General features: G+C 36.3%; 1 long non-coding RNA gene across 1 annotated transcript; it reads right to left on the reverse strand.

The window, feature by feature from the left end:
• Positions 1–1,115: 1,115 nt before the first annotated feature.
• On the reverse strand, positions 1,116–9,100 carry LOC140595451 (uncharacterized). Its single transcript, XR_011997065.1, has 3 exons — positions 8,971–9,100; positions 1,838–1,900; positions 1,116–1,188 (listed from the first exon to the last, which is right to left on the reverse strand). It is a non-coding gene; the product is annotated as an uncharacterized lncRNA (long non-coding RNA).
• Between the last annotated feature and the right edge of the window lie 13,096 nt (positions 9,101–22,196).

Below are 22,196 nucleotides of genomic sequence, written 5' to 3' on the forward strand. Positions count from 1 at the left end.
GTTTTTTTTTTAACCTTTTTTTCATATCTAGCTAATCTAAAGGTCATGACTTATGTTTTCCAATATGAGACACTGAAATGGAGGTGTATATTCATTTGGAATCAACACCTATGGAAGGAAGGGGCAAGAAGAAGAAATTGAATTGTAATACAAGCCCAATAAAGCTTTGGTCAACCTCCTGGGGGAATCTGGGGTGAATATCACCTATTAGTGTTGGCCTATATTGAGCCAAAATGCCAGATATTTATATAGCTGACTCTCCCAGTCACCAGATATGGCCCCCAAAGCAATGGAGTAACCCTCATGAGGTGTCTCCTCTGCAGAAGGTCTGTGACCCATGTTCAAACTGGAAGGGCCAGTAGCTGGAAGCTGTCTGCTGACCACATTCCTGGAGATGCAATGAATCCTTCCCTGAGGGAAAATCTGGATGGTTCTTTTCTGGGTATACCACGCTGATATCCGCCTTACGTTAGGCACTTATTTAAAAAGTGATCTTTTTTTGTACCGTTACTTTATAAGTTTCATTCTTGTGATCCTAATTAGAATATAAGCTACATACTATGGGAACAAAGTTTAATATTTCTTTCGTAGTCATCATAGCACCATATACAGTATGCAGCAAATATAAGTATCTATTTTTTGAATTATGGATAAAATAATTCAAAGTATAGCATCACCTTTGTCCAAGGTGCATTGCAAATATTACCAAAATGTTTATTTTTATTATTACTATTTTCTTATAGCAGGAGGTAGGAAGGGACAAAGGGAGTAGGAAAGAGAGAATCTCATCTTACACAGGCTCCATGCTCAGTGCAGTGACCAACACACGGGCTTGATCTCACAACTCTGAGATCATGACCTGAGCCATAGTCAAATGTTTAACCAATTGAGCCACCCAAGTGCCCCATGTTGGACTCTGTTCTGAAGGGCAAGTCAAGTATCTATTTTAGGACCAGTATCAATTATCCAAAGTGAGTTGCAGACATTGTTATAATTACACCCTCAGCCGGATAGAAGTTACTCATTTAACACACATATATGAACTTCCTTTTTCTGTCAGGCCTGTTCTCAGCCATGGGAATGCAGCCTCAAACAAAATAGATTACTTATCTGTTCTCACATAGATGACATTCCAGGAGTCTTACAGTGGCTTTCCGAAGAGAACGAAGAGAACGACCACAGCTTCGACTATAAACAAAGAAATGTATCACTACAGTTGACCTGACAAAATGGCAGATCAGATAGCGATGGGTGGTTCTTGCTCTATTTTGTGGAGCAAAGTGTCTTAGTCAACCTAGAAGATTCCTAGCTTCAGTGAAATGTTGCAGGAGCAACTTCAGAGGAATGTTTCAAATATTTCTCCTCCACTTAGTAGGAGAAAGCTGCATGGCTTTTTATTCCCACTGGAAATCACGGTGCTAGATTTTTAGTATTCCAATAACAGTTTTGGATTAACACACAAAGCCCAACCATCTTCCTCTAGTTCCTGACTACAGGCATGTAGAGGCTTCTGCCTCCTGTTTCTCTGTGCAAAAACACAGAGCATCCACATCCCACACTTTATATTCCCTCACACAAGCACCTCTATCAAATCTTGTCTATCTATGTCAGCATATGGCTAAAGCAAGGAGTTGAGGTCATGATCCCAACTCAGGAAAAGAGCATGACATACTTTAGTGAGTCAGGGTCTGGCTACTGGGTAATATTGATTTTCTAGTTGCCCACCATGAGACCATGCTCCTTTTACATAATTACAACAATTATTCGATTTACACCATTACCTCTGTTTCTAAATAAGATTTAGAACTACACAACCACCAATAGGAGTACGACTTACCTGGTCACGGTCAGCTAAGGAGCATCTACAGTTGGCAGAGAAAAGCTGGAATTTAAAGCTGCACTGTGAACAAAGGCAAAGGTTAAAAGCATTATTTTAAAAGCCCTTTACCCTGGGGATGTCTTCTGGAAGTGTAAGCCGTCCCTCTCGGGAGAAGTGGGAACACTTTGAGCATTTGTGCATCTGTGATTTCGTCCCAGAGGAGCAAATTTCTTACATGCAAACATGAATCTGTATTAGCTGACAGAGCTCTTCTTGCTGCTGAGACTTCAGTCATGTTTAAGCCACGTGAGTCAGGATAGTGCAGTACAGGGCAGAGGCAGAAAATCACGAGGAAGCATCTTCCAAAAAAGAGGAAATGAACTTACATAAAGGAGTTGATGAAGAAGGAGACTGAGTAGGGGTCCCCTGAGCACATAGATTTTGCTAAGTCTTTATATAGGTTATTGCATGTGTGTCTGCCTATGAAGGCACAAAGGATATTTTAAATTACTATATAAATGTATCATCATCATCATCATTATATATCGTATGTTATTATTTGTCAACCTCATTATGAAATATATATTCTTTGTCTTTCAGAAATCCTCTTCTCCCATGGCCATTGTGACTCCAGGAATAACAACAACAAAAAGATTGATCACCCTTCCCTGAAGTCTCCCTATGACCCACTAGTAAAATACAAGGAATGAAAAAGGTAAAGCATCAATAAGAGGTCCATGTTGCTCTGCAAAATCTTTCTTTTTTTAAAAATATTTTATTTATTTATTCATGAAAGATACAGAGAGAGAAGCAGAGACACAGGCACAAGGAGAAGTAGACTCCCTGCAGGGAGCCCGATGCGGGACTTGATCCCAGGACCTCAGGATCACGACCTGAGCCAAAGGCAGATGCTCAACTACCGAGCCACCCAGGTGCCCCTCTGCAGAATCTTTCTATAACCTCTCTTTTTTTATCTTTTGTAGGCCCAGCCATCAGCACTATTATCCTACAGTGGGAGATGTGGTAGGTATTATTTTAGATTATAAGGTATCTCCTTCCTTCCATCCTTCCCTCCTTCTTTTCTAAATTTTTCTTCCTTCCTCCTTCCCTTGCTTCATTCCTTCACATAGTTATGCAGCTGTATATACAAAATAATACAGAAGTTATTTATTATGCTATTGTTTTTGATGACTTATGAGCGATGAAGTTTTATCCATACCAAGGATTTGTTCTGTATGGTTTTCTTCTTTGCGCAAAATTTAATTCATTTGCCTCAAGGCCGAGAGCCAACATATTGATTTATGGCTGTCAGCTTGATTATATTTTCCTGCTAAAATGTACTTTTAAAATATTAAAATATGTTAGTTAATATATTAAAATTAATTATGTAAAATTATATAAAATTAATCATATAAAATTATATTAATTACTTATGTAACCCAATAGGTTTAAATGAGAAACAAACTCATTTCACTTTTTATGATATGATTCAACATTTTACGCAAATGTTTTTGTCCTTGGGGTTAAGGATAATTGGTGCCCTTTGTATGGGACAGAGAAATGTAAAAATAATATAAACGTGTTAAATTAGTTTCCTAGAGCCTCGGTAACCAATTATCAAAAACTTGATAGTTTAAAGTGATAAATATTTATTTAGCTCTCACAAAAGTCAGGAAGCCAGAGGACTGAGATCACATTTTCCTCGGGGCCACCCTCCTTGCAAAGGCTGTAGATTAGAAAACTTCCTTAGCTCTTGCAGCTTCTGGTGTCTGCAGGTGCTCCTTGGTTTGTGGCTGAATAATACCAACCTTCGTGTGTCTTCACGTGACCTTCTTCCATCTCTCTGGGTGTCCTTTTCTGTCTTAGAAGGTCATTCACATTGGATTTTTTTTTTATTCACATTGGATTAAAGGCTCACTGCAGGCCAGCATGATTTTGTCTCAATCCTTACCTTTATTATACCTGCAAGGACCCGATTTCTAAATAAAAACATATTCTGAGGTTGGGGGTAGACATGAATTCTTGGAGGGATACCGCTAAACCCACTACATGCATTAATGCAAAAGGTGAGCATTTTAGAGTTGTTATAAGATTGGATGGATGCTGTGATAGCCACTAAAATCTTTCATGAGTGAAGGACCCACTGGATGTGCTGTTGGCAGGAGACCCCCAAACATCAGTAATCCTTTTTGGGAATTATCTTAGCTGAAAAGGACCACCTCATCCAAGATTCTGTGAGTGGGTTGCATCCAATGACTGATGGGGGAAACGCAACGAAGACATAACGTTCTTTCCTCCACTTGTGTTAGCTCTCAAGGGACATCATGCCTTCATGGCTCTATGCAGGGTCAGCTCAGATTTCCACTGAGGTTGCATTCCACATTGACATCTCAATCTGCCTCATGCAGTTCTCCCCCTCTATCTTTCTCTTTCCCTCCCCTACCAGATGCCTCCTACACAGCTTGCAAGGGCACTCACTTACAAACCTTCCTTATACTAAACTTGTTCCAGATTCTACTTCCAGGGGATTTCTTCCTGCTATAGAAGATATGGATACACAATTTATAGGAATGCTTCACAGAATAATACTAATCTCCATTATCTACTATACCTTTTATTATATTATTTTTTTGCTTTTTCCATCCTATCCTATTATGTTCTACTTGTCCTATCTATCCTATCCTATCCCAGCCTATCTTACCCTATCCTATCCTATCCTATCCTATCCTATCCTATCCTATCCTATCCTATCCTAATCTTATCCCATCCTAGCATCTTAACCTACCCTATCTTGTCTCAAACTGTTCCATTCTATCCCATTGTGTATTGTGGGCAGAGATTAAAGAATCTGTGTCAAGAAAGACTCAGTAGGAACCACAAACAATAGTTGGAAGAAACATTGCTCTTGTGTGCTTTGCTGTGAAAATAAAGCACATTTCTCTAACTGCAGTTACATTGACTCCTAAAAGAAAAATGTTTAATTTTACAAATATATTAATAGCCCTCTAGACCATGCAAATGGTAACTTGGGTTATTATGTTTTGCCAAAATATTATTTAAATTTCTAGAAATGCCTATAAAATGCAGCTTAAAGATGTAACCAATTACTCGCCAGATTGAAATGAACAAAAATGCATAGAATGTGAAATATAAATTTAAAACATTCTTATTTAGAATATTTGAAATGTCTCATCCTAAGGTAGTAAAGAAAGTTTGATTCAATAAGCAAAGACACAAACACATATTTCTTACTATGAATCAGAATTTGCCCTGATATATTTAAACTTGCAAGGTAACAGGACACGACAAGTTTTCTTGTGGTAGCAGATCTTTGATACCAATTTGCACATTTTCTGCCTTCTATTTGGTACACTTTTAGAATGAATTACACACCCCAAAATTCTGTTAAGCCTCATATCAAACATGTTAAGTCCTTTATCCCCTGCCATCTTTTGTTTTATCCATACAAATCTTTTCTTTAAGTATATCAACTTTTATTGTTTTCCTTTTCAAAACAATGAAATTCTTGTTTTGGTATGGCTGTGTGTTGGCCTTTAAGATTAAATAATTGGAAAAAAAATGATGTAGGTGTAGTACAGTGGGAAAAGCTCTAATCTTGGTCTTTAGTTTGCCCAGTTGGAATTCTATTAGTCAATATTTTTAAAAATTAAGTATTGGGTACTTCATGTCTTCACTTTAAAAATAATAATAATAAGACTGGCATGCATGTTTTAAGGTTGAATGCCAAACTGATTTTTTAAGGAAAACTTCTGAAAGGAATCTAGAGTTCAAGACATATACAGGCTTGACAATAATTTTTTTTTAAATTAAAAAAATAAAGTATCAAATGTTGGTTTTTAAGTAAACTGTCAAGTTGGTATCTAGTACTTCTTATTGTAATATATCAGGAACTATGCAGATTTCAGAGATATATCCTCTTTCCTTATTGAGAACCTACTAGATGGAGGTTCCGTTAGGACTTAGAGGGATATAAGTATGAGTCAGACGTATTCAGGGGCCATAAAAAAAATAGAGAGAAAGGGGGTAAAAGAGATAATTATCAGCAAGAACTTGTCACCATTAATAATGGGAACATTGACATGAGAGAGACATAACTGAGCTTTCAAAAATATGACAGGAAATCAGGTGTTAGAAGTTTTCTTAAAAGAAAATTGACCACTGCACATCTATTATAACAACAAAAAACCAACAACCTGACCCCACCAGATGCTGGTGAGGATGTGAAGACACAGGAACTCTAATTCATTGCTTGAGGTAATATAGCTTGCTACAGCCATTTTGGAAGATGGTTTGGCACATTTTAATAAAACTTTATATACTCTTACCTATAATTTAGCAATCGTGTTCTTTGATATTTACTCAGATAAGTTGAAAACTTATGTCTACACAAAACCTGCAAATGTTTATAGTAGCTTTACTCATAATTTCAAAACTTGAAATTACCAAGGTTATTTCAGAAAGTGAAAGGATAAACTGTAGTATATCCAGATGGTGGAATATTATTCACCACTTCAAAGAAATAAGCTAAGTCATGAAAAGACACGGAAGAAACTTGAACACATAGTACTAAGTGATAGAAACCAGTCTAGAAAGTCTATGTACTCTGTGACTCCAACTATATATGACTTTCTGGATAAGAAAAACTATAGTGAAAGTTAAGGGATCAGTGGTTGCCAGGGATTGGGAAAGGAGGGATTAATAGGCAGAAAACAGCATTTTTAAGACAGTTATTGCGTCTGATACTATAATACTGCATACATATCATCATGCATTTATCAAAATCTGCGGAATGTACAAGACCAGCAATCAACCTCAATAGAAAGTACGAACTTGGAGTGATAATGATGTGGGAATGTAAGTTCATGGATTGCAACGAATGTATCATTCTTTTGCAAGATGTTGATAGTGGGAGAGAAGGGTGTGGAGGACAAGATATATAAGGGAATCTTACTTTCCTCTCAATTTTTATGTGACTCAAAATAAAACTAAAGGTCTATTAAAATAAAAAACTCCAAATTGATATTACAAATCTCAGAGAGTTGTAATAAAAAAAAAGTGTATCCTTAAAAAAAGAGAAAGGCATTAGAGCATGAAGTAACAAAGAAAATCTTAAAAAATGTTTTCTTGTTTTAGGTGAAATCAATTTTACATATTATAAATTGTCATAGAGAACTAAAGGATAATAGCCAAGATTATTATGTAAATTTACCTATTACTCTATGTATTTGAGGAAAAAATTTTAAATTTTCCTCAATATCCAGAAGTAGAAGATTCCCTAAATAAAAGATGATTTGTACCACATAGCAGGATATTTTATAGTCATTAAAAATGAAGATATAAAACAGAATTAATGAAGGAACAAGTAAAAAACCAAAAGAATGGTTAATTTTTGATGAGCTCAAATGACATTTATATATTTGTTCATCACTATTTAGAAAAACAATTCACTCTTCAGCTCCCACGAGACTAAGGGGAAGCTATGCCGTGCAACTGCTGAAAACTTAGTTGAGTTGCCAAGAAAGCAGCATGGAGATAATCACATACTTCTGATAGGGCTCTTTTTTTTTTTTTTTTCTCAAAAGATGAAGCAATATTCAAGATTAATCAGTTGTAAGCTATCTTCCTGTCATCAACAATGCATAAGTAGCAAAGAGAAAGAAGTTGTGGAAAGAGTTGAACAGCTGAATAATGGATGTGTGTGTGTATTTTGTTAGATGCATATAATATATGCAATCTCTAAATCCCATTTTGGTGTTATATATAACCAAATTATATACAAATAATATATATTTATATGTAATTACACACACACACACACACACACACGCACGATACCAAATGGGGATCCAAAGATTCAAAATCCATTGTAAAAGAAAGCGAAGTGGGAAAATTAAAGTCACAGATTGATTCACTCAGAACATTTAAAAAAGAAAAAAAAATCTGATTAAATGTTCTTCAAACCAGTAGCTGAATGGCTTGAGGCTCTAAATCAGATTGGATAAAAAATTACAAAATCTCCACAATGTATTTCCTTTTTCATTAGGAACTATCTTTAAGAAAAATCTACATTTTTAAACTGAAATATTGACTGAAAAAAGTTCTGTTTCAAATCACAGGTCTTAAAGAATGACTAGAAGTACAAAGGTGTGAGGTAGCCAGTGAGATGCCTTGTGTTACAAATGAGCTGCAAGACAAATGAGATCTAAACAAATTCCAGCTCTTATTTTATTTTCTTGCTTGTTTATATAACATATAACATTGGCTTTGTGGCGTTATGTGGGATATTAATATTTGATGCATTTCTGCCTAGCTAGATCATTCTATACAGCCCTGAGTCTCGTCCTTCTTACAATAGATAGGATATGATCTTAAATAGTGTTTTCTAGATTTGTGAGCTTAAAAATAGTAACTGAAAAAAAAACTGAAAAAAAATAGTAACTGATAGTAAAATCATAATAACCTAATGTGGAGAAAAAAGAAAAGAAAAACCTTAGGAACATTAAGACAATAGCAAAAAAATGGATCTACGTTACTTTGTCTTATCAGGCATCAAATTCTTTAGCTGCCCTCAACATAGCAATCATGTTCTCTACTTCTGGTAAGAAAATAATTTTAGAAATAACCCTTTGGAGTCAAGGAGTAAACTGGATGTTTGTTCATTTCTTTGTTTTAAACTTAAGGACAGAGTGGCCCCCACATCTCAGTAAACAGCAAAAAGCTCTAGCAATGTTGGCCCTGGAATCATTAAAATAAAACAAATACACAGAAAACAGCAACAAAGTAAAGCCTCACAAATACCACACAAGTTGTAGCCCAAGGCATACCCCAAGTCCAGGATCCTGGCTACCTGAGTTCAAAGTATTGAGCCTTCAACTCTTCCTAAAACTCCTCTGTGATATTTGTTGTCCTAGAACAATCTGTAAACTGTGACAATGACTCTCCCTCGTCACCAAAAGCAGAGACACAGAGCTCAGAAAGGTCATAGTGCTCTAATAAACCCCTCTGAGAAAACAGCACGCACGTCCAAGATTTCAATTCTCTTGGAATCAATAAACTTCCAAATGTCTCTGGGAAGCCATGCTTCTTGTGAGGCAGGTTGTCCTTTCCAGATCCACGGGCGGGCGTCTTACCTTGGGTGCTTCAGCACTTAGCAGGTCGATTAACTGTTACAAGAACTGATTCCCCTAAGGAAATGGGTCCTTATCTTTCAGCCCAGCGAGCTGAAGGGAGCTCTAGTGAATAGAGAAGGGAGGAAGTGAGTGAAGGAATTCGGTAGTACAGCCCAGGAGGAAGAGCAGACTGATAGGGTGTGTAGATGGGATTTGGTTGGCTGCCTGCCTCTTTTCCTTCCTATTCTGTGCTCATATCTCAATATTTTAGTTTTATTTATTCATCTTTTTTTTTCCTCCCCCGTAATGGAAAAATATTCTAAGCCTGGCTAAAAATCCTACATGATAGTAAAAGCAGCAAGATCATCTGCAAAACAAAAGCTCCCCTCAGACACATTAAAAGCTAGGCAGAAATTGGTTAATATTTCTCCAGTAGCTGTTTTGCTCAATGCTGATTTGTTCAACCTTGTGGACTCTCCTTTGGGAGCTTAGGACACTTACTGTAAGTACATTTGTGCCCCATGAAATCACAGTCAACTGAGCGAGCTATAAATCAATTAATACTTTGCATGAGCTATGTCTTCCCTCAAATGTAAAATCAGCAAAGTCCACAAGTTTGAATAGTACATTTAAAATACACTAATAATGCCTATCTTCACAACAAAAGAATCCTGATTTATGAAAGTGCTTCACTGAAACTTTGCACAGAGAAAATACTTCTTTTCCAAATAATTGATTGTATTCAAACTTCCGTAAGTTGAAAATAATTGGTATAGGTTAAAAGTATCTTTTTTTTTTTCATTCCTTTTTGGTCTTGTTCAACAATTTTTTTACTTTACAATATTCAGATCCTATTTACTTAAGTTTGACTTCCATGATTTCACATAATTTGTGAAAAAAAATAATTACTGCTTTAAATCTGTAGTGTGTTCCCTGTGCATGCTTCTTCCCTGTGCATGCTTTTCCTGGCTACCACTTATTCTTTCATCTGAAAGTATACTAAAGAGTAGATTCAGGTACCATGATGCTATCTCTAATCCAAACAGAAATTGGGTTTATATTTATGATACAGGAAAAAAAAATTGAAGTGATTTAAAAATTTAAAGAAAAACCTATCTGCACTTCACTACTGAATGTCTGGGTTGTTTTATCAACAACTGACTGAGTCAATATGTAGCAATTAAAAGCAGAGATTCTGGAGCCAAACTACAGAGATTCTAAAGAGCCAAACAGGTTTATGTTCTGTTTTTTTTTTCCATTTATTTTCTGTGTGACTTTAAAAAAGTTTACCTAGGAATCCCTGGGTGGCGCAGCAGTTTGGCGCCTGCCTTTGGCCCAGGGCACGATCCTGGAGGCCCCGGGATCGAATCCCACGTCGGGCTCCCGGTGCATGGAGCCTGCTTCTCCCTCTGCCTGTGTTTCTGCCTCTCTCTCTCTCTCTGTGACTATCATAAATAAATAAAAATTAAAAAAAAAAAAGTTTACCTAATTTCTTTCCTTTCAGTGAATTCATCTGAAGAAAGTGGCTTATAATACTAAATTAACTTATTAGAATTAAATGAATATACACATAGGCACAGAGTAATTAGAATTCTCCTTGGTAATAGAAATAATAGAGAGATGGATAGGCACAAGTGCAATGAATATGTTAGCCATAATTCCTCAATTCATGAGCACAGTATGTGCCCTATCAAATCTTGAAATTATCTTCAAAACTAAAGAGATATTGTTTTTAGCTCAAACCTGTTGCCATAACTCTAAGAAAGTTACTTGTATACACACGTAACAACAACAACAACAAAAAAACCTTCTAATTATATAACAGCACTACAAGTACACATGTTATAAGGAACTAAAACAAATATGCACAGTTCTTGATGCACGGAAGGCCCATAGGAAATGCTCAGTGACTTGAAGTTAGGCGGGAGGAAAACAGAGCTTTGTCATTTGATGCTGATATGTTCATATTGACAGAGTATTTGTTCTGTATGGGACAGTCAAGAAGGTTAGGCCAGGACCCAAGAATACAAAAATGAATAATAAATATAAATATGTGTGTGTGTTGATGTTACAAGGCATTATATTGGTAGTAATAGAAGTCTTATTTGCAGAATAAGAAGAGAATGAGCATATCTGAAAAAAAAAATCTGGAATAGTTCACCAAATGAGGTTTTATAGTTGGATTTCAGATGGGCAAGACAATCTGAGCTTGCAAAATGGATACTGAAATGGGAATGAACAGCATTTGAAATAACATAAGAATAGTGGTTGAACCTGAGGGACTTGAAAATAATTCTATAGGCATAGTGTTCAGGTACCTGACACCCAGTAGGAGAAGAGTGTTTTGGAGACACAGATAAAGAGAACGCAGCCTACAAACAGCCTTCAGCAGCATGCTCACAATTTTGTATTTATCTTCTAGCATTTGAGAGCTCCTGCAAATGTTGAATAGAAGAGCTTTATAATCAGATTTCCCTTACAGAAAGATCACTGTAGTGGCAGTGATGTAGGAGTACTCCAGGGAAGAAAGGGTAAACATTTCAAGGAAATTATTTCAGTGAAACCACTTGAGTATAAATGAATGTATTACAATGAAAAGAACAAACAGACATACGATAAGTTAAACACCCTTAAAAACCAAACATATTTGAGATGAATTGGGAAAGGTGAACAGCTATCATGGTGGATGTCCCCAGACGGTGATGTGCTGGTAAACTGGCTCCCTGATAAGAACAAAATCAAAAGTGCTGAATTGTAGTATCTGCCAATTTCCATGGTATAAATTTTCCAGTGAAGTGAATTACAAGCTGTCAACCTGATGTCACTGAAGGTGGAATTGAGGAAAATGTGCACAATTGGGTCTCACAAGCCAGTGAAGAGCTGGTTCCAGAACACCACTTCCTAGGATCACTGCCTTGTAAAAAATCAAGCTGACTGGGATGTAACGAAAACTGGAGCAAAAAGAGAGAGGCAAGTTTTGAAAGAGAGAGAGATTCGTTGTGAACTTAGTTTGAAATATACTGACTGTAATTTGCTTATGAGACATCCAGATACAGATGCCCATGCTAGTGGCTGTTGAGTGGGAGGAATTGCTGGGGAGCAGAGGGACTTATTGCTATAGTCACCGTGGTGAAAATTGAAAAATACCTGCCTAAGACGGTATTTGCAAGAGATATAATTGAAAGAACATATTCAAATGATATTTAAAAGCAATAAATTACATAACAGAATTTGTAAAATGAGGAGGAGCCAAGTGTGTTTTCAGATTTCTTTCCTAGATGACTGTTTTGTTTTGTTTTGTTTTGTTTTTTTTCTTCCTGTTGCTGTTTTAACCAAGGGACACAAGTCACAGAAAGAGGCATGTAGGTTTGGGTACTAACAAAATAATAAATGAAATTTTTTATATATAGTTTCAAATAACTATATATATATATAGTTTCAAATATATAAACTATATATTTGTATATAGTTTCAAATACCTACATCATTGCAGATAGCCTGTAAGAGTTGGCCTCAGTGGAATAAATGGATGGGCTATCAATAAACAGTGACTAAGAGAAGAAAAGGATCCCCAGGGGTGGGAAGGGAGGAGGAAACGCTCTGGGGAAAGGAAACACAGATGCGAGATAATCTGTAGAATGTTTTGATGATGTGAGAAGGGGTAAAAGACAAGAAATGCTCTTATCAGGATGGGGAAGGGCTCAAATGCTAAAGAAAGGAGGATTCAAGAAAAACAGTGAAGATGCTGGAGGAATGAGCATGATCCAATAACTTTACAAAGAATTTGTAATTTGTGAGATGATTTTGAAGAGGAAGAGCAAAACACAAAGCCTTAAGGGGCCATTTGAGGTGGTCTGGGCTTGAATAGTTGGGAACTGGACATATGATGAAAACTCATGATATTTGAAAGGAAGGAAATATTTAAGACCACCATTTCCTTTTATAGAGTAAGATTACTCACAGAGAAGGAACATTTTCCCTTTGCTCAGCCAGACGTTCAGAAACTGAAATAATAGCCAGCAAAGTCATTAATATTTTAAACTTCACGGTAAGGCTTACAAGTTTAAAAAGAGAAAAATAAGGGCAGGGAATGCCATGCCCATCAGAGGAAATGCAAATAAGCTCAGAACTGGGACAGTTTGGGCTGCAGGTGAGGTGGGATAACATGCCAAGTGGAAGGGACAGAGTGACAAGGTGAAGCAAACTAACCTGGGCCATTGCAGTGGCTTCTTTGCCTTGAAACATTGTGTCTCATTCCTCATATTGGAAGCATACTGAACATTTTATTTTGCTATACAAAATATAAAAATAAAAGTAGATCAACTCGGAGCTATTTATGTATTCCCTCCGAGATTGTGCATCTTTCAGAAAAGCCATCTTTCAGAATGGCTTACAATTGATTTCAGACATACAATACATCGGAATAAATATAGTTTTTGGAAGTTTGCTATTCACACCATACGAAGTATCAAATGCCATTACTAAATATCCCATTTCCAAGTATTTATATTATCTTGCCATTATCGTGTAGCATTGATAGACACATTAAGCTTTATTACCATTTTTACATATAATTTTTATAATTTGGAGAAATATTTTTCTCTACCATATTTGGTTCCTCCTTTTGATGATATGCTATAATCAGGATATAAACAAGTTAAGTGATAAATTACTTAGACTTCTAAGTAAGGTCTATTAGACCGCTTCTTTTTTTTTTATTTATTTTATTTAGATTCAATTTTCCAACAGAAAGTATAACACCTGGTGCTCGTCTCATCATGTGCCCTCCTTAATGCCCCTCACCCAGTTACCCCATCCTTCCACCCATTTCTCCTTCTGCTACCCTTTGTTTGTTTCTGAGTCAGGAGTCTCTCATGGTTTGTCTTCCTCTCTAATTTTTCACCACTCAGTTTCCTCCCTTCCCTTATAGTCCTTTTCACTATTTCTTATATTCTCCATATGAGTAAAACCATATGATGATTGTCCTTCTCTGACTGATTTATTTCACTCAGCATAATACAGTGCTGAGTTCCATCCACGTCGAAGAAAATAGGAACCATTCATTCTTTCTGATGGCTGAGTAATATTCCATTACAAATATAAACCACACCTTCTTTATCCATTCATCTGTTGAAGGACATAGTGGCCCCTTCCAGATTGGCTATTGTGGACATTGCTGCTATGAACTTGGGGTACAGGTGCTTCTTCACTTCACTACATCTATATCTTTGGGCTAAACACCTAGTAGCACAATAGTTGGATGATAGGGTAACTCTATTTTTTACTTCTTGAGAAATCACACTGTTTTCCAGAGTGGCTGTGCCAGCTTGCATTCCCACCAACAGTGCAAGAGGGCTCCCTTTTCTCTGCATCCTCTCCCACATTTGATGTTTCCTGTCTTGCTAATTTTAGCCATTCTCACTGGTGTGAGGTGGTATCTCATTGTGGTTTTGATTCGTATTTTCCTGATGGCAAGTGATGTGGAGCATTTTTTCATGGGCTTGTTTGCCATGTATAAGTCTTCTTTGGAGAAGTGTCTGTTCATGTCTTCTGCCCATTTCATGACTGAATTTTTTTTTAAAAGATTTTATTTATTTATTCATGATAGACACACAGAGAGACGTGGAGACACAGGCAGAAGGAGAAGCAGCCTCCATGCAGGGAGCCCATGTGGGACTTGATCCCAGGACTCCAGGATCTTACCCTGAGCAAAAGGCAGGTGCTTAACTGCTGAGCTACCCACGTGTCCCTGACTGTTTGTTTCCTGGGTGTGTTGAGTCTGATAAGTTCTCTACAGATCTTGGATACTAGCCCTTTTTCTGATATGTCATTTGCAAATATCTTCTCCCATTCTGTAGGTTGTTTTTGTAGTTTTGTTGACTGTTTCCTTTGCTGAGCAGAAGCTTTTTATCTTGATGAAGTCCCAATAGTTCATTTTTGCTTTTGTTTCCCTTGCCTTCATAGATGTGTTTTGCAAGGAGTTGCTGTGGCCAATTTCAAAAGGTTGTTGCCTGTGTTCTCTTCTAGGATTTTGACTATTAATTCAAAAAGTATTATTTATTAATATGTATAAAATCAAAAGGTGTATATTGTTTTAAAGTTCATAAAGAACTTTTATGAACTCTAGTTCATCTTCACTTCTACTCTGGAAACCATTGGAAAGTGTGCTGAAAATCATTTTATTAAGCAGCATTAATTAATATTCCCATTTGATTGAAAAAGTACAGAAAGTCAAGAAATTTTAATGATTAAGCCATAATTAATGACATTTAATACAGCTATTCTAGCTCTACATCCTCATACTTCTTCTCTAGATGAAGATGGACAGAACAAGACAATTTCCAACTTGTTTATATTAGACTTCAAATAAAATCTAAAGAGAAAAAGGATGGGGAAGTGGGTCTGAGTCAAAAGCAATAGCAAATAAGTGAATATCTGCTTCTATTTTTAGGGACCATAGTGAACACCAGAAGACAACCACATAATATTATCATTTTTATGTATTTAATTGAATAAACATATTGAATATGTTTATATTATATATAAATACACATATAGTTTATATTATATATAAATGTACTAAATATGTGTATATTTAAATTTATCAGAAATCTGAAAATGCAAGAAAACCTAAACAAAGTAAATTTCAGAAAAAAAAAAAAAGATGTTTATAGGAGAAAGAGATCTCAGCTGTTCTTACCCCTGCAGAAGGATGAGAAAATAATGAACCTGCCAAAGTCTGGAGTAGGAAAAAGCCCAACTAAAAGTTAATAAACCATTAGTGTCCAGGTTATAAGCCATACAAAGCACCTTGGGCTCTCAGGAACCAAAGGCTGAGCAGCCAACAAGCAGGAGCATTGAAAGACATCTATCTGACAGATGGCTGGCTTTCACCTCCAGAAGGCTGAGTGCTGAGTACGAGAAATAAAACATCTCCAGCATTACAGAGAGTAAGGCCTTCCATCTTCTGAACGCTGAGAGAAGATAGAATCATAGAAAGAATCTCCGGAGGTATAGAAAGCTCAAGGCAGATCCAGAGGTGAAGAGAACTATACAGCAATTCCAAAGCTGGGTGGCTAGATGATACAGCAGAGAGATCAGCTTCCATAAAAAATTGTAGAACACTCAACCAGGCAAGCAAGTATAATTTATATTTAAAAGAAGAAATAATTAATAAAGATAAACCCAGAGGTAAGATGTTAGAATTATCAGACAAGAGCTTGAAAAAATAATGTGGGCTTCACAGGAAATATGGAAAACAAGTGTGAAATGATGGGAAATTTTAGCAGAGACATAGAATCTACAAAAACAAACCAAAAGTAAATACTAGGGAAAGATATACATAGAGAATTTTTTTTTTAATTTTTATTTATTTATGATAGTCACACAGAGAGAGAGAGAGAGAGGCAGAGACACAGGCAGAGGGAGAAGCAGGCTCCATGCACCGGGAGCCTGACGTGGGATTCGATCCCGGGTCTCCAGGATCGCGCCCTGGGCCAAAGGCAGGCGCCAAACCGCTGCGCCACCCAGGGATCCCCAAGATATACATAGAAATATTCATATGTAAATGTAGATGTAGGTATAAATATATACATATATATAGATATCAAGAAATAGATAATATCAAATGAAGAATTCATTAAATAAACTTATAAATAAACAAAATACAAGGAGGAAAATGCATGACCTTGAACTTGAAGATAAATACACTGTGAGAAAACAAGATAGTGGAAAAAAAGAATAGTACATATGAGATCTGTTGGACAATATCAGATTGCTCACCATATATACAAGAGGGGCCATATTTTTCAGGAACCAGAAAGTCCTTCAGCATTTTCCATTGTGGTTTATTGGAATTGGAATCTCTCAGCCTCTATGTGTCTGAAAATGTATTTATCTAACTTTCATTCTGAATCTTATTTTATTGTATTTTATTTTATTTGGATACTATTGCATTTTATTGTATTTGAATGTATAATGCAAATACAATATGAGGTTTGATATAGAATTATTTGAATATAGAATTTGAGAGTATTTGAAGTTATTTTATTTGGCTAAACTGGTGATGGGAATTAAGGAGCACACTTGTGAGGGCCACTGGATATTATATCAAGTGATGAATCACTGAAGTCTACTCCTGAAACTAATATTACACTAGATGTTAACTAACCAAAATTTAAATTAAAACTTGAGGGACACCTGGATGACTCAGCAGTTGAGCGTCTGCCTTCAACTCGGGGCATGATCTTGGGGTCCTGGGATCGAGTCCCACATTGGGCTCCCCACAGGAAGCCTGTTTTTCCCTCTGCCTGTGTCTCTGCCTCTCTCTGTGTCTCTCATGAATAAATAAAATCTTAAAAAAATAAATAAAAATAAAACTTGAAACATGAAACAAACAAAAACCAAATAGAGGTGTTGAGTTTAGATTAAAGCAGGCAGAGATCCTTTACTTTTTTTGGAGAAAAGCAAGGAATAGTTTTAGAGATTAATGCAAGCAAAGAGATTTGGTGATGAACTAGTTCTAATGGGAACACTTGAGTTTTCCTAGAGTCAATAGAGAGAAAAGAAGTAGTAATTAATACCTTGATAAGAGAAAAGATAATGGTTTTTTCGAGGGTGGTTGAATAGGGTTTTCAGCAATGATGGATTCCCTACTAGTGATTTATCCTGAAGAAGTTTGTGTATTTTCTAGCCATATTCTTCAGCTAGGTTTAGCAGCAGTTGGGTTTATGTCAGGCTAGTGTAATAGAGAGTGACAGAGGAGACAGGGAGTGGGAAACATGTGCAGGATAATATTCACAGAGACAGGCTAGGAAAGATAAATCATGTGGGGAGGCAATGTTTTCACCAAAGCCACCAACAGTGAAAAACTGTTAAAGGGTCATGGATTGAACGGCTGGGCTTAGGATAAATATGAAACCATTATGGGGAAAAAATGTGTTAAAGAGGGTGATGATTTTTAAAGTTTTCTTATAATTCATGGGTTTGACTCAGATAAATTAAGATGTAAGCCACAATGAGATTAGTTTTATTTCCTAAAAGAAAGTGGTGGTCAGTTTCTCCTCTCCCTCCTCCTCCTTCTCCTTCTCTTGTTTTGTCTCTTAATTTACTTTATAAAAGGAATCACATGTAAATTGCCAATGAACTGACTTTACTTGAACCTGCTCTAAGAGGAATTCTTCATGGGATTTCAGCTACTTCTTTACCGTGAAATCATCTATTCGTCCCCGTACACCCACTAGAAATGTAAATGTCTTTGTGAAGATTTTTCCAAGGCCCTTCTGTCAGAGTTAATCACTCTCTTCAATGTTCCCATAAAACTTTGTACTAAAATTCTATTACACGGGTGGCATTTGTGTTGCAGTGTTCCCAATGTATACATCCTACATAGGATTATGAGTTCCTCAAAGAAATGCAGTTTATCCTATTCATTTCAGAATCTCTTCTATCTGTTTCATTGCCTCGAGCTCAGAAGATGCTCCATAAATATTTGCTGAATGAATCTATTTTGTTAAGCAAAGAACACTTGCAATAAAATGACTGCCCCAGAGTTTTTAATAAATGGCATATCTTTCTGCAAATATTGAAGTGAGATCAGATTTCTTTAGGGTAGGACATACATATATTAACCAAGCACAAACAATCAAACCTCCAAGGTTTTTCTCTCCTTTTTGGACTGAGAGCTGTCTAAAACCAAACTAAATTATCTCTATCATTACAACAAGGAAGGGATAAATAATTTGCACATTTAAAGGGTATTTTTGTCTCAGCAGTGAATTTAATGATCATCTATTAAGTGAAAGACTCTCAAACTAATGAGGCTGGATTGATCTTTAAACAAAACTTTGAATAATTATTTCAAAGTCATTGTTGTTTCTGACCTATTTTCTATTATGCCTCTGCCACATTTTTTCATATTCCTGTTCAGAACTCTGGACAAAGATCCACATAGATCTGGAAGCTTGAATAAAAATTAGTTAGTACCAAATCATTGTTTGGTAAGATTGTACGGAGCCCTATAAATGCTTAACTTCCTGAAACTCTAATCAAAATTTATCTTGTAGGGATCCCTGGGTGGCGCAGCGGTTTGGCGCCTGCCTTTGGCCCAGGGCGCGATCCTGGAGACCCGGGATCGAATCCCACATCAGGCTCCCGGTGCATGGAGCCTGCTTCTCCCTCCACCTGTGTCTCTGCCTCTCTCTCTCTCTCTGTGACTATCATAAATAAATAAAAAAATTGGGATCCCTGGGTGGCGCAGCGGTTTGGCGCCTGCCTTTGGCCCGGGGCGCGATCCTGGAGACCTGGGATCGAATCCCACATCAGGTTTCCGGTGCATAGAGCCTGCTTCTCCCTCTGCCTATGTCTCTGCCTCTCTCTCTCTCTCTGTGACTATCATAAATAAATAAAAATTTAAAAAAAAAAATAAATAAATAAATAAAAAAATTAAAAAAAAAATTAAAAAAAAATTTATCTTGTATTTGATCACTTAGTATCCCATTCTTCTTAGAAGCAGGCAAAGTAGGCTTCAAGAACAAGTGAAAATGGCAGAAATTATCTTGATCCTTCTGTCACTGTTAAACATCAAGTGGGAATTCCACCTATTCTTATTAATCAATTGGATTTTTCTTCCTATTAAAAAACAATTTGGATTTTAAATGATTTCCTTTGCTGATTTGATTGATGGTGAACATTTCAGCAAAAATTCCAAAAGAAGTATTTCTTGGCCTTTTCAATCTACTCCCTCAATAAAGACATGTCATTAGAGCAGCTACAATATTTTGCTGCCTTCCTAAGAAACTTTTCTGCTATGGTCATGAATGAAGCAGGAGTGAAAGCATCTGATTTCCTTCTTACCGGATTATAGAAGCCTTGAAAGAAAATAATAGATTGGGGGAATTATCAGGCACAGGACTATTGCCTTCTTGGAGTGCCAGTGATGTCAGCTCTGGAACACGGATTTAGAAAATGTGAGATCTAACTTCATTTATCACATGTTGGCCACAGGCCCAACCTAGGGCCTGGCACTAAGTTCTCCCATTGTATGTTTAGGATACAGTTGGAACAAGTCTATGCAAGTACTACCCCATGATTTTTGTTAACACAGAGCTAATTTATTTTTCATTAATGTGCATGTCTTCTTCATTAATGTGGTAATACTATAATGATATAACGTTGATGCACTGAGTTGTTTTCTAAACTAAATATATTGAAATACATTGATGAAACTTAAAAGATTGAAAGAGCTTTCCTGTTCCATCCAAATTCAGGGCACTCCTACATTGTAGACCTGCTTACTCAGAGTTTTGTGGCTTTGTGTTTCAGATTTATTTCAGGAAAGATTCTACAAGAAAAGAAAAACTCAAAATAGAACACAAAGCATTGTCACTCAGATTAAGGTAGGGGAAACAAACAGCACCATTGTGTCCTTACTCTGAAGTCAGTACAATTTGATAGTCTACCTTGGAAGAATTCATATAATAATGTATTTATAGAAAGTGTGCGATTTTAAGAGTGTCTTGTTCTATTTCTGTTTATGAGACTTTTGCTGAGTACCTACTACTGCATTACTTTTGCTAAATACATTCACATAATTAAAAGGATAAGAAACACTCCATAGTCCTCTTGCCATAATATCAAAAGATCTTTGCATTTCTCTGTGTCCTAGCTAAATTTGAATAAGTCACTTATACTCCTTGTTATTCTCTCTGTATATTTTTGAGAGAATAATTACTTTGGTAATTGCTTCAAAAATGTTTCTATTTTTATTATTTAAAAAACTTATTGTATTTAAATTCAATCAGTTAACATATAATGTATCGTTAATTTCAGATATAGAGTTTAGTTATTCATCCTTTGCATATAACACCCAGTGCTCATTATATCACATGCCCTCCTTAATGCCCATCACCAATTACTCCACCTCCCCATGCACCTCCCCTCAAAAAAATTTTTTTTGGTTTAAAAAAAAATGAATGGAAAGAATCTCTGTGCATCCTGTTGGAATTTACCCTGTATTAGATAATTTGGGTAGTTTTCCTGAAAACAATCACTGAACCAGAAGGGATTTGCAAATAATATAAGCAGAACAAAATCACCTCAAATTATGGACTATGTTCTTAGCTAATATTAAAATAATGTCATATCAGAATATCTACCTATCTATCTTCTACATTTTAAGTCCCTTGCTGGCCTGATTCGCCAGTGTTATTGACATAATCATTTATATCAGCTTTTATTATACTTCCGAGATTCTACAAGTGCCTTTGATTATATGACACATTTTCAACTGATGTGTGACTACAAATCTGACTATTCCTCTTGAAGCTAAAGAAGCAAGCAGGGGATCCCTGGGTGGCTCAGCTGTTTAGCACCTGACTTTGGCCCAGGGCATGATCCTGGAGTCCTGGGATCAAGTCCTGCGTCAGGCTTCCTGCATAGAGTCTGCTTCTCCCTATGCCTGTGTCTCTGCCTCTCTCTCTCTTTCTGTGTGTGTCTGTCATGAATAAAGAAATAAAATCATTAAAGAAAAGAAGCAAGCAATATCTGCCATGGCACCTGCATATCCAAAAGTTCACGAAGAAGGAAATAATGGCAACACCCAAGACATGTATTCTAAGATATTGCATAGATTGCCTCCTTTCATATGAACAAAACAGCTTCATTAGGTGCAAGGGAAGGCAACATCATTCTCATATTTTACTTTTGTTTCTTTTAAACAAAACAATTGTAGCTATCATTATGTTAGTATAGCTGTTTCCCATGTCTAACTTTAAGGATGACCCTTGGCCTTATGGTTTTTGTCCTCTGACATATGAAATCTTTGGCAGTAACAGCAGTTGATAGCAACATAGCTCATCAACGTCCCATGAGAGAAGAAACAAATACGTTAACTACTTCAGTCTCCTTTGGATAGTACTTCTTAGAAAGCCCAGGTTATCAAGCACACAGGTTTGTAAATAGCTTAAGATAATGGAAAAAAGAAGTACTTACTAAAGTGCCAGGTATGTGATCATTATCCTTTCCCAAGATTCTTAGGTTTCCATTTTCAGCCCAACTCCTTTATTTTTCCTAGAATGAAAAGCTAACCACATCGGTGGGATATATTTATTTTCTCTCCATGACATGTACATTGTTGGGTAATGCTTGCAATTTATTAAGCTTGCTCATTGCTAAATTTGTGGTGGAGTCACAGAAATAATGGAGGCAATTTTAAGGCTAATTTATAAGGAACTATCAGAAAATGAAAT

Source organism: Vulpes vulpes, chromosome 14 (assembly GCF_048418805.1).
Source record: "Vulpes vulpes isolate BD-2025 chromosome 14, VulVul3, whole genome shotgun sequence".
NCBI classification, from domain to species: Eukaryota; Metazoa; Chordata; class Mammalia; order Carnivora; family Canidae; genus Vulpes; species Vulpes vulpes.